The sequence below is a fragment of the Amia ocellicauda genome, chromosome 21, assembly GCF_036373705.1.
Source record: "Amia ocellicauda isolate fAmiCal2 chromosome 21, fAmiCal2.hap1, whole genome shotgun sequence".
In the NCBI taxonomy this organism is placed as follows: Eukaryota; Metazoa; Chordata; class Actinopteri; order Amiiformes; family Amiidae; genus Amia; species Amia ocellicauda.
This window is the reverse complement of record NC_089870.1, coordinates 17,361,324-17,375,229: the sequence shown is the minus strand read 5'-3', so window position 1 is coordinate 17,375,229 and position 13,906 is coordinate 17,361,324. Positions and strand designations below refer to the sequence as shown.

Sequence of the window (13,906 nt, the reverse complement as noted above, 5' to 3'; positions counted from 1 at the left end):
ATCCCCTTAATGCTGAGAAACAGTGAGAAAAGTTGCTGCCTGTAACTAAGGTAATTCAACTATGGATGTAATAAAATATCATCGGAACATGCCACAGCTTGTTCTCCATTTCATTTTGCTACATTTTGTCCTTCCTGCATATTTTAGCTGTGCCTCCAGGCCGAGTCCCACTTTAAACTATTTCCTATGCAAGGAAACTCTCTGTGTTATGTTATCTGGTGTGAGATGCAAACAGGAGATCAAGATGCATCTCACAGTGTGGGAGCTAGATATAAAATGAAACAATCGGCCTATAAATATGTATCTGGCAAATCGACAACTATTCACAAAGGCAGCTGTATTATTTTAGTCTGCCACCTGTCAGCTTCAACCAATATTAAAACTGTTATCTCCGCAGCTAGTTATTTCAACATGATCACAATTGTAAAAATACTGACTACTGTGGTATATCCCCTCCTCAAAGACACAGGCTTTGATTTACAGTTTTTATTCAAATTATGTAATACCGTAATGAATTAGTAATTGTATGGGCACATGGTTGGAGTTAATTTGAAACAATTATAAATGTGTAATTTACTTAAATACATAATTAGATCCTGATATTTAGTTATCAGTCGCGTATGTACCATTTCATTTTAGTCACTATAATTAAACCAAGCAGTAAAAGATGGTGTTGTACATTTTCAAGCCTAACATTATCATATATAATATTTAAATACAAAATATAACCAAAATAACACATTCAATGAATAATGCTTTATGTGAGGAAAGTTTGAAAACATGACAGTGCATATTCTCTTTTTAAATACATGTATGAAAGACTAAATACAGCTCTCATTGTAGTATATTCTTTTAAAACAAGTAAAAAGCCAATTATAACTACACTACATACACCTACAAATGTGATGCACTATTTAGCAGTGCATTCATTAGTTGTTGAATGATGCTATGCTCATTGAAATGGCAAGGTCCTGATGATGCCCCTTATTACAATGTACTTTTATTTTTTACTATTATTAAATGCATGTTAGTGTTAGTAGTGAGAAAATAAGAATCTGTTCCTTTACTTTTTTTCATTCTTTACAATAAAATGTCTTATCCACTGACATTTATACTGTTTGATTATTTTGACAAATCTTGGTATTTTCAGACACCAGGAACAACAGAGTTTTGTGTCAATCCATTCATGTAATTGATCTGGGTAGTTACTGCATCTGTCTGCACCAGCTCATTGGATGCTGTAAAATTATACAATTAAAACTTGTGCGCTTGAACATAAAAAATGTAATGTAACCCAGTATTAAAAAGTACTTGAAATCCATTATAATCGAAAACCCTTCATAAAAGTAAGTGGCTGAAACACAGGCAGTTAACTGCAGTTTTTATTTTCAGAAATATGTGGTTCATTTCCATCCACTAACAACTTGTTATGAAATGGTTTTGAAAATCACTTTTGATGTTGGTAAATACACATACACGCACGCGCACACGTGTATATGTGTATATATGACACATGACAATCCCTCAATAATTTATTTTGGATATCAAGTTATTCCAGGACACCTAACAATTAAAGTTTTAATAGTGATTCCTGCCTCCAGTTACTTTTTGTTATCCAAAGCACATAAATAGCATTTTCCACTTGTACTTATTCAGTTAATAGTTTCATTATCATTATTTGCAGTAATAGTAATCTGTTTTGTTGTAGTTGTTATTGCTAGGTAAAGGACAAACATAAACACAGTGCACTGCCTGGTTGACCTCTTTGGTTTGCAAAGTGTTTTCCCCATTTTCACTTTATCAAATTTCACTTAACTGACCAATTACAAGAGTAGCGCTTACCTTTAAAGAGGTGGCTGGGAAAAATGAGATTAGTAAACTGATCCCAGTGAATGACCATGCAGGGCTGAGGAGAAATCCTGGGGCTGCTCTTCAAATGAAGGTGAACAACTTGTTAACTTTTCCAGCAACTGGAACTGAACTGAGCAATGCTAGCACTGCGGAGCGTCTACAGACGCCTACTCACTGAGATCAACACCTCACTGTTTTCTCTGTCTCAGTGTAATTTAACCCTTCCCTGTCAGACAGCCCGCCTGCCCTCGACCAGCAGTCTTTTTTTAAACCAGACTTCTAATGATTCGCTCACAGGTGGAATCGGGTTACAGAGGCCAGGAGCTGTCAGGCGTGTTCAGGAGGATTAAAGAACAAAGGGACGAGCAACAGGCCAGCTCAGTGCTGAACATATGAACAGTAGAAATAAAGAGCGCTCTTAAAGACAGCTGCAGCAGACGCAGCTTTACAGGGGACTCCGGGCCGCAGGACTTGCATGCAGATTAAGGGAGTTAAAATGTGATATTCAGACTTTTTTTTTTTTTTTTTTTTTTTTTGTAAATTGAATAACTTTATCCCATTTTGTCCATAGCTGGCAACCATTAATCTTAATAAATAGGAAAATGTGAGCTTATATTTTAGTTGGAGATGTTAGTCGACTCTAAGTATTAAGGAAATACATTTCCCCATTGAAGCAGCAAAAAAAGAAGAGAAAAACAACTGGGAATAATTATCTAAGCTTATTTTCTTTCTGGTTCTTAACCAAAATAATGTTATTGCTTTAGAAAGTTTCCTTTGTCCGTGTACTCCTATATAATGCATGCATAAGTTCTTTCAGATCAAGTGACCGTGTCTGTTCATTAGCACAGCAATGAAAGAAACTCGTATCATTTTTTAACAATCTTCCATTGACATAGGAAAGCTGTTGGTTTAAGTGTCTGTTGGAATTCAATAAACAGTTCCAGAGAAAGCACATTTAAATCAGCATCACAGATCTGAACATATACCTAGTGTGTGACCGTGTTTGTCTGTATTGGTCAAGTTCATAGAGCGATGTTTATTTTTTCTCACGCCACAAGTTCACTTACTTGTGGAGTAATAAAATCATCTCAGTGAATAAATGGTAAAATAACACATGGTTGCATTGTATACATTTTTTTATGAAGGTGGGTCAAAAAAGTGTCCAAAGCTTAATGAAGAACAAAACACCAGCATTCCAGAATCATTAGAGGATATTAAAAAGTGGACATAGACAACACGAAGCTGCACATTTTTCTATCAAGATGTCTCTTTTCTTAGGGATTTATGTTGTTTGTTTGAACTGAGGAGTCTCTTTACTGACACGCCCTCTCAGCTCATTCCTCAAGAGTAGGAAGATGGTTTTCAAATGACTTGTTTTTTCCATAAGTGTTTCCCAATTCCTTGGCTGAGATGCTGCTGGATTTCTTGCCCTATTCCTAATGGTTTTCTTTAAATTACTGTTAAGCAATATCCTCAGGGGCAATTAGGCGCTCTCCTTTTTGTGCTTCTGAAAGACACGTTATGTATAATACTGATCTGAAGTAACAATGATTTAACAATGATAATACAGCAGTAATTTAAAATGAGTTAAGGCAGTTATTTAATTTGAATGCATTTGTTTGACTGTTTGAATCATGTTTTACTCACATCTTTCTTGTGGGACTTATCTTCGTATCACAAACACAGGAGCGTATGTCTTGAACTTCTGACCTCCTACCCTAAACATGACTGTCATATAATCCAGTGGGGTTTGAGCCTGTTGTATGGTATGTGACCGCATCTTTAAGTAGGTTGCATGTTCATTACTTGCAACATGTCTCAAACATAGTGTTGTTACAGATTTCTAAGTAACCATCTTGGCAGCGCAATTCCACCCCAGTCACTCTGACACACTCCCTGCTCCCTCACGGCAGCAGAGCACATCTGAAAAGTGCAATTAATAGGCGAGCAGGAGAAGAGGAACGGTCTTTAACAGAATTAGTCCGACTGTGATCTTCTCCACTAGATTATGCCTCCACTCATTTACATAGCGATAATGTTCGAACCTCTTTTCTTTTTTTCCCCAAGAGGTAAATCCAAGCTTATTCTTACTGCAGATGGCATTCAATTGGATTTAAAATAAAAGCAGCAGGTTGTTATGGTGATAAGCAGTAAATGGGTACAGATACTGCCTGGTTACAAAATATATCTAATTGCCGAAGCGAGAGTAGAAGCATGTTCAGAAATATTTTTAAAGTGTAACCAAAAATGGACAAAAGATAATTTAAAGATCTCTCATCACTATAGCCTAATAGTATAATAGCTTGGAATCCAGTTAGATGATGATATTATTTTAATTACTATTATTGTCAAATACAATTTAAAATGCTATATAATGTCACATTCAAAAACATATTATGAACATGTTGGTGGACTAATAGAAATAAATGTGTTTGTGTGCAAACAGTCCACTCCACAGTAAGTTAAATAAAAATACTTAAATCTATATCCAGTGCAACCTGACTTGAAATCAGAAAGGTCCTAAACTATGCTATATATCTATATATACATAAACAATACATTAGCCATTTGTATCTTCCATAGTAAGGTCATGGAAAATGGCAGTAACACATTTAGGCTACATCCTGGTGGTCTATCAAGCCACTACGATAAGAGTACAAATGGGGTCGTGAATCAACTTAATGCGTCTCTTGCTTTCTATTCAAGTAAGATGAAAGAGATTATTTTTTCTAATCACTTAACTTTGTGACTATCAATATATATCTTCACCAGTTTTACACTGGCATATTCTACACATATACTTAAGGCACAAATGCTTATATAAACACACTGGGCACAATTCTCTAAAATGCTTAATGGGTTGTTTCTTTCTGGATGGCCAACTGAGACATTAGAATGCCCTTGTGTTCGCAGAAATCCATTTGTCACAGAGATAATGAACAATTAGGTTTGGATTATTTTGCAAACTATAAATACTGTTGTCTTGCGTATACTAAAATTAATAAATAAATAAATAAATAAAAGATGCATTTTATTCTGGCTGCCCCAATGTCTTAATGGAAGATGGAGCTGGTAAAGTTTAGACAGACACTTCCAAAATATAAACGATTACACGTTTAAAGGAGGGTGTTGAATATAATGCACTAAGTTTTACATGTATCTTTTTTTTTAATGGATCTGAAAGTCTAAACAATTTTATGAGAAACTAATTTAATGGCTCTACTAATATGTATATATATTAGTAAATGACAAAACATGGTTTAAAATTATGGCAATAGGTCCTTCACATTAAGCCCCCAACTCCCTGTGTGCCTTTTTCAAATATAACTATATGTGGCTTGGATATAGGATAATTGCATAATTTGGATCTGGCTTCAAAAAGCTTCATAAGCAGAAGTAACTGGGATGCTTTATTAGTGACCATGCAATACTTCACTAGAGACAGTGAAATTATTATACGAGACCTATTTTTGGACTTTGCTAATGTCCGAAACAATCTCAAAGTGCAAATACTACTACTACTAATAATAATAATCAGTGATATGATTTCTCTATGACCTAAGAAGGAACAAATCCAGTAACATATATATCATTATTGCTAGTTTTGTCACAAAATAATTAGTCATGTACACACCATGCAGAATCAACTACTTTTCATGTATTTTGAAGTTCAGGATGTACCAATATTTGATTATACTTTATTCCAAAGAAGTTATGTTTGCATTTTCACCACACCCGTCATAATAAATATTCCTCTAACCACAAACCATCAACGTCAAAGACTGAGAAGGGACTATCATAAATTATGGTTTAATAATGATATCAAAATCGTGCATTACGCTGACGTCGGTTTGGATCTAACTTGGACATGACCGATAATTGTGCAGTTGCTATTATTGTAAACATTACGTGAGTCAGGGAGCTGTTGCAGGAGCTGGAAATTCGCTTTGGAAAATGTATGTATCTGCTTGGTTGGTTCATAGAAAATATTGAACGGCCATTATTTATTTTGTGCACATTAATCTTTAGCCCCAAGTGGCTGCAGAACACCAAACATAACAATGGCTTTGCTTTCTGAATCCTCCTCTTTAGGTTGAGTATTGGTTCAAAATGCTTTGTGCCCACAGCCATTACAAATCTGGAACTCATTACACGATCAAATTTTCAATAGATGCGTTATTAAATTTTTAGTCACAGTCTGCACTGGGAGTTGTGTGCCTGGCCACAATGTATTTTTTATGGTTTTATGCTCCTCCTTATCAGTTCTGCCAAGTGCTGTATATTTCGTTCTTTTCAATTTAATTTGGATCAGATTTTATTTTTTTGTTTCTAATTTCTCCCTTTCTTTTGAATTTTCTTGAATGATATTTGGACTATTTACAACCACATGACTTATAAATACGCAGAGTTATAAAAGAATGTAAAAACTTGGCTAAGAAACACAGCACCTATTAGAATTGTAAATGTGAGCACCCTTTTATAAACTGTATATGCACTGATGGCAAGGGGACAGCCAGGCACAGTGACAGTTATGTGATAGCCATTTGGTTCACTTAAATATTTATAGAAGAAACAAGACCAAGATAGAGTGTATTATCCCTCTAAATGGATGTAATGACATTGTTGGTTTGTTTCATTATAAACTGATACACAACAAAAGGGTGTCATGTGACCCATGGTTCCAGAATCAATAGATACACAATGACGATGAATTTATTAACTTTGCTTCCACGAGCCAAATCTATTTTATCAGTTTGATAAAGCTGACGATGATTCCCCTAAGACAGGTTTGCATAGATATAGTCCCACATGAACATGGATTTATTTTTATTTTCTTCCCTTTTTATTTAGATAGTACCTTTCATGGTCACTCCAGATAACAGTCCACTGGACTTTTCCATTCCTGCTGCTGGCTAAACATCAATAACAAGCCACAGCAGAGCATTTTATCAATAGACCCTCAATGCTTAAAAATGGCATCTTAAAGTTACACATACAAATAATTTTCCACTGACAAAAATACATTTTCAGAAATTTTACATTCTGTAACACAGACAGAAATATGAAGTTGAGCTAGCACCTCTATTACAGAAATACCAGGCAGTGCTGGTGGTGTTAATGTTATCAGACTTATTCTGTTAGCAGTATGATTCAATGTACAAGGAGCTCAGAAGGATGTTTAAAAATCCCTTTCAAGGCACAGCCAAACCTGAAGACCACTCGAAATAAAGGTCCTTTGGATTCTTATCTCGCAAGGAAACTCTGAATGTCAGCTTTGGGTTTCAGAATAAAGATCAAGTTCTGCACACAGTGGTATACGCTTTCCACACGTTTTCCATTTGAAATGCTCACAACAGACTACACTTTGAATTGACACAATTATTAACATGGTATATCCCTTTGACTTTAATAGTTGCAAGCACGTTCCAGACAAAAATGCTGTCTGAAAAAGTAAAACAAACCAAAGCATTTAATCATGTACCTAGCTGGCCAACAACACACAGGAAAATATAAATTAGGAGAACTCTAACCTGCAGGATTAATGATTTTATTTTAAGACCGAAAACATGCAGTATCTTAAAACCATCTTACATTGATCCAGCAGGAAGCAACGTGTTTTATATCTTTAAAAATACTTTTCTAGTTTCAATTTTCAGTTCTCAAGAACTCTTAGGGTATAGCTGTTAAGGAGAATGAAAGTGGCTGGTCTGTCAATAGTTCAGTGTGGTTGATGGTTTGTACTGAAAAAGGTCATTTATTGTGCTTAAAGGAGCTGAGAAGTAGGGGGTTTCATGTTAATGACTAATTAATTGTACTCTTTCCTGCCTGTTCCTTTTTGGAAATTCCCGTGCCACTGCTGTTTCATAAAATCTAAAACCATTGCTTAGAGATTTAAAACCCATGAATATCTTTTTTTTTTTTTTTTTAATAAACAAACTAACTAATAAATACAATTATATATGTAGAACCTAGTCAGTTTGCACACATTACTATATAAAAAAAAACAGGCACAATTACCTGAAATAGTTTTATGGATCATCATCAGAGGTTAATGTGTAGACTGAAGTCTAGGCCAGTATAGTTTTAAAGTGTATCCAATACATATTTTAATTGTCCATAACAGACTAGTCCAGTCAATATTCAAGTAATTAATATTAAAATATCTTAATTTAATCTCAATATTAGTTTCATGCTTGCTATTTAATTATGAAAACGATAATTGTACTTTTTTATTGTACTTCTGCTCAAGCTTATTAATTGAGCTTTCAGAATAAATAAAATATACCAGAACATGTTTCCCTATAGGTGACATACATGGTAACATACTGGTTAAATGGAGTACATTTACATATCAGTTAATTTTCACATGGAAAACTGAAACTGCTTTTCACCTTCGATTTACAAATCCAGTGCTTTAAATTGTGGACCTATTATTTCTTCTTTTCTCACCTCTGCATGTAATACCTAAACGTAACATACAGAGTCAATTTGATGTTCCAAAGTAATAGAAACATGTCAAACATGTTTGATAAGGGAGGGATTACATTATACTAATTTTGTCTTTTGATATACCCAATCAGTTTTAATCAGGCTTTGATCTTCTTACACCTTTCACTGCTAAATGGGTTATCTGTGCTGGAGAAACAATGGCTGGGATTACATGCACGTGGAAATGTCTTCCACAGTCATTACTTGTGAATTTGCATTATATGTAGGTGTGTGTGTGCGTGCATGTGCTTCTTGCAAAATGTGACTAACAGGGTAAATAGAAAAAAAACATGCAATCGACATCATTAGGAATTTGTGCAACATTATTTTCTCTTGTATCGTGCTGGAGTCTTCACAGTGGCACATGGAGCTATTCTCATGATAATTCAAATCGCTCCTTCTCAAATTAGTAGGCAGGATGACATTCACAATATCCTCTTTGATATATTTGCTATAAATTCAGTAATTTGCATCAGGGCACTGTTTTCTCTTGCTAAGGCAGTGTTTGTAATAAGGGTGATTTTATACACCTTTGAAACTTAGGTTTGAAATAAGTTATTATAACTTCTTGAGAAGCAAGTAACACATGAAACTCTAACACTAATACATTAACTCATATTCAACATCTAAAAAGGCTGTGATGATTATAGTTTAGCAAAAGAAACCAAAGTTTCAATCTTTTCTTTTCTAAACATTTTTAAATTCTGCATTTCGTGATATATGGGTATACATATACAGTGATATACAACAGCGTTCAGTGTAATTTATAGTGGCACCAAGATCCAACCATAATTACAGCCGGACAGTGATTAATTTTTAAATATATAATCAAAACTGGAGTTGACCCCAGAACCGAGCATTAGTGTGATTAAATGCCAGCATAGAAGAAAATGTGTGTATTTTTGTTATTCTTTGTATGTGCATGTGTTTTCTTCCCTGCTTTATCTAGCTGATTAAGGTTCGGAAATGGCTCGACCTATTATTTTTAAAAGACAGATAGTCCATGGGTTAATTGTTTTGAGATAATAGTAAAGATACATGAGCTGTTTAAAGACATTAAACATGAACAAAATCCACAGACTGGTAGATAAAACATATTAAGCACAGTTTCCTAATAGTGCTTTACTGTAATGGAGTCCTTGGTGTGGCCTACAGACAAAACAAGGATTTTGTTAAAACCCATGGTTAAAAACTTCACAGTTTAAGCTGTTTAATGGTCTCTTCAAAGGCCTTTCTTATCTATTCTTATGCAAAGAAATGCTCCAGGATGTGCCAAAGGCAGCGTTTGATATGTTAATCCTTGCTATTACGGTAATGTATTAATTTCTCCTCATAACTAATATTCTAGGACTATTAAATGCAGGAAGAGAATTATCACGAGGGCAATGCATCTTTGCCCCCAGTCTTTATAATTCCCTTCCAGAATTGATGTTCTTCAGCTGCCAGTGTTGACACCGAAGGTTGCTATAAACACCAGTCCCTGCATTCTGATCTGACTCTGAAATACATAGTGGTGGTTGTTTTTTTACTGATTGGGATTGTATTGTGTAAGCAGCATGTAATTATTTATTTATGTATTCTTATATTTCAGTCAATTAACATGACACTAAACACTAAGGTGCTTTTTCAAAGTTTAGTCATGATAATTATAATGGTAATTAATGCATTAGTAGTTAGCATTGATTTTGCCATTCAGACATTATTAAATGATCACGATAATGTGATTTCTAAAATTACCATACAATGTCAACTATTATTATTATTTATTTATTTATTTATTTATTAGCAGACGCCCTTGTCCATATAAGAGCAATCTGACTACATTAACCGGCTTTTTGTGACTGTCTTTTTCGTGGGAGTTTTAAAAGGCTAATCAGTACTAATTACCTTAATACACCAAACATTAATTTACACATGAAAGGAGCTTTCAATTGATGAATATGTTTTTATTCACAATTTCTCCTTTTGTGGATGTGGAAAGCGAGGGGTGAAGGTGACATGTTACATATAAAAGCATTTGTTCATTATCAGCTCACAATTATCATCAGACTGATGCCAAGAACTGATTTTGACTGTAAATCACTTGCTACTAAAGCTGTTATACCTATACCTTAAAGGATGGTATATTTTACAAATTTAAATCATCTTTCCGATTATGTAAGACTTTGATACCATATCTTGAACTTCAGTTGTATGACCTTCTTATATGTTATTTATATCACGCATGTTGATGTATTTTGCAATGCTTCATGTACACACACACGCACACTCATTTTATATTATAATATTAATTATATATATTGTAACACTGTTGGGGTGTCAGGGCTCTACGGTTGGCTTCATGAAACACAGTGGGGGTATAGCGTAAAAGCGTAGATTTATTTATAGTGCGTTAGTCATCCAAACAAAAAAGACCAACATCAACTTTGTTCTTCTTCGAGCCTAAACTGAACACAGTGTCCCTCTCTATTATAAACACAACCAGCCCACAACCAGTCCAATTCACAATTCCCCCAGAAGTTTGCATACATCCCCGGAGGTCCACGGAAGTGCACTGTAGTTTGGGGCAGCCTCTCACAATATATATATATATATAATAAAGCTCTACTGCTTTTTGCTTTGAAACTTTCACAGGGTGATTGATCACAGCTTTGCTTTTGACTGAAGGTAACAAGCAGCAAAGGGAGTGAGCGACCCTCAGTGAGGAAAAACACTTATTTTCTCTACCACGGTTTGGGAAGATTTAATCGCCTTGTGGTTGTCTCCTGCAGACAAGCAGGGATTACTCATGAGAAGTTCAGTGGCTGCGAGGCACAGGTGGACACGCGATCACAGTGGTAGCCCACAGCCAAGAAAGGCACAGTAATACGTGTTGTAGAGCTGAGAAACAGTGAGATTAAACATACACTGTAGTACACATGTTCAGCAAGGGCTTTATTCCTACGGCACAAAATAAATAGTTTTCTGTTATCCCCATATATCTCTACATTTCACAGCTAAAGGACAAACTATATTTCTAAAAAGAGGTTTAGGCATATCATGTATCGAAAACTCGTGAAGGTCAGCGCTCATGTGATTCTCAATTAGCCGAGAAATGCTTCTGTATAGGAAACCCTGGACAGCAGCAGCAAAAAATTTATATAATATTAAACACTAACCATCTATAATTTTTTGGTCTCTCAGGCCTTTTCTGACAGGATTGTAACACTGAACTGCAGAAGGATGATTAACAGTCAACAGGATCTTATCTGTATCTTTCTGGAGATGAAATAAAGATTAAAAATAAACAGAGTGCCCCCTCCCCCAAAGAAAAAAAAAGAAACCCTGTTAAAAGCAAAGCAAGCTTCCCACTTGGCTTATCAATCTCATCTAACTTTATAGTAATGCCACACAAACAATAAATTGGATTGTCTGCACCTAAGACTAAGGAACTGATAAATTATAACTCTTTAGGGAATGTAATGCTTTCAAATAAATTACATAGATAGTTTATAAAAGCAGTTTGGTCCCGGTGGGGATTAGAAGAATTCTTCCCTTTGCTCACATTCAGGCTTAAGACAGGCCTATTTGTTTAAGCCTTTTAAAGTGAGGCTTGTATTCAGTGTTTAGATTATAGATTTCCAGGGGGACCTTCGGTATCTGCGTCATGTGATTCCAGCCAATTTTACCTCCCTGTAACCCCTTCGCCGTATCTAATCATTAACCATCGGAGAAGCGTCCGTCTGCTCTTCTGTTATGCCAACAACCAGCCCAATTGTAAAGTCTTATGAAGCTATTTAATTAATATTTAAAGAAACAAAAGTCATTACCTTCCTTATTTATTGTCTTCAGTAGGGTCCCAAACTGGCAAAATTCAAATCTGGCAGTAACAGATCACAATGAGCAGGGTTTGGTTTGGGTTTACAAATAAACTAAGTCCATCTGAACTCTTCACTGCTCAGATGATTCATGACTTGAAAGCCAGCGCTAAAAAGTGAATTAAGGAGTATTTATTGCTCCATGCAGGGATTTTAACCTGCACACATGTGATGCAGAGGCAGAGATATACTTTCAGGTTCTTTACATATACATATGCCATGTGCTACAGAGATACAAGCTTCATGTGCCATAATTATATGAACGTTTTCACAATAATAAAAAACAGAATAGATGCTTTGTGGAGTTGTTTCTTCTGGGCTCAGGTAGACACTTTCTATTTAATTGTATAAAAATGATTTGCATCACATGCTTATTTGTACTGCTTTCAAACACATTGAAGTATGGCAACATGATGTTAATATGTGTACAAGAGCAATACCATACCATCTAAATATTCCATGCAATTAGCAGGGTTTTTCTAATTAATCTTCCAAAGCTTGGAATGTAGAAAAGCACAATATTATGGCACTCTGATTTCACAAACAGTAGGATGTTTGGAAATGGTTGCTGGAATACATAACACATGGCAGTGTTTTGCAAGGGTATCAAATTATTCTTCCTGTGGAGAGTTTCTTCATGGCCAAAAGCATGCTTCTTGTCTTATGATTATAAAGTGCTCCTGAGATGCATTAGAAAGCAACAGCGTGCCTCAGTCTGTGTATTATCTGTGGCTTTCGTTGTATAAAAAAGCAATGAAATAACAGCAGCAGTAATGATATTGCCACAGCTATAACTTATTTGTCTTCAACCTCTGTCTTCCATGGAATTGGGATAAATGTCTTCTATAATTAGTAACCATGAGCAAATCCTTATGTTAACACTTCAATCAATGCATAAATCAATAATCATATCCTGGGCTGTATGAGAAAAAGATAAGACATTGAGTACTATTAAATGTGTGGTTTACAGTCTAAGGCTTAGCTATAGATTCTGTGCAACAAGTCTAAGCACCTATTATTTAATTCATGACACAACAAAGGGTGGGTGATCTGCTGTCCTGGCACATATCTTGATGGGTTCAAGACAGAAACTCTGTGGATAGTGCTGACTGGTTTCTATAGGCAAAAACAAACACTTTCATGTAGAATATATTTTAAGATGTTCTTTTTTTCCTCCTGCTGTGCCTCTCAGAAGTGTCCCTTTTGTTCTGATTCATCTCATACAATAGAAATAAGATAGTATGGATGACCAAAGTTTACAGCGACCTTTTAATCTTTTCCTCTGAAGCTTCATTTCAAGTTACTATGTCTGGTTATCAGTGGGATGGAATAAATCAAACTGTATATAAATTGATTTATTTATGCTCATCCTTTATTTTTTATAGTAGCTTGGCAGTTGTCAGGAGCTTTAGAAAATATAAAATGATATTTTGTATTTTTTGTTATTTATTTTGTGGTAGGGGAGTGTAAGAGAAATACAGATATACGATGAATAACATCAGATCTTTAAAGGTAATACAGTAACAGATGAATCCTCAGAGATGTGTAACAGAAGATGGTCTGCTGTTCGGGGAGCTCTAGCCGTACTGTATTTATTTACCTAAACTGAAATTGCAAACGTTACTGTGACGCTTCATAATCTTTCCATCCACTCAACACCTGAGTCTGAAATTGAAAAATACTGATTGATAATTCAGATTATTTCTTGC

General features: G+C 35.1%; 1 protein-coding gene and 1 long non-coding RNA gene across 3 annotated transcripts in view; one reads left to right on the top strand and one right to left on the bottom strand.

The window, feature by feature from the left end:
- LOC136716881 (leucine-rich repeat transmembrane protein FLRT2) overlaps nucleotides 1-2,053 on the bottom strand; it is a 28,889-nt gene extending 26,836 nt beyond the window's left edge. Inside the window, exon 1 of one of the 2 annotated variants that reach the window (XM_066694290.1) lies at nucleotides 1,843-2,053. The gene's annotated coding sequence lies outside the window, so the exon portion shown is untranslated. The remainder of the gene's footprint in view (nucleotides 1-1,842) is intronic. The other variant, XM_066694289.1, reaches the window with a different exon arrangement.
- LOC136717066 (uncharacterized) overlaps nucleotides 1-13,906 on the top strand; it is a 245,287-nt gene that overhangs the window by 31,072 nt on the left and 200,309 nt on the right. The gene's annotated exons all lie outside the window — the stretch shown is intronic.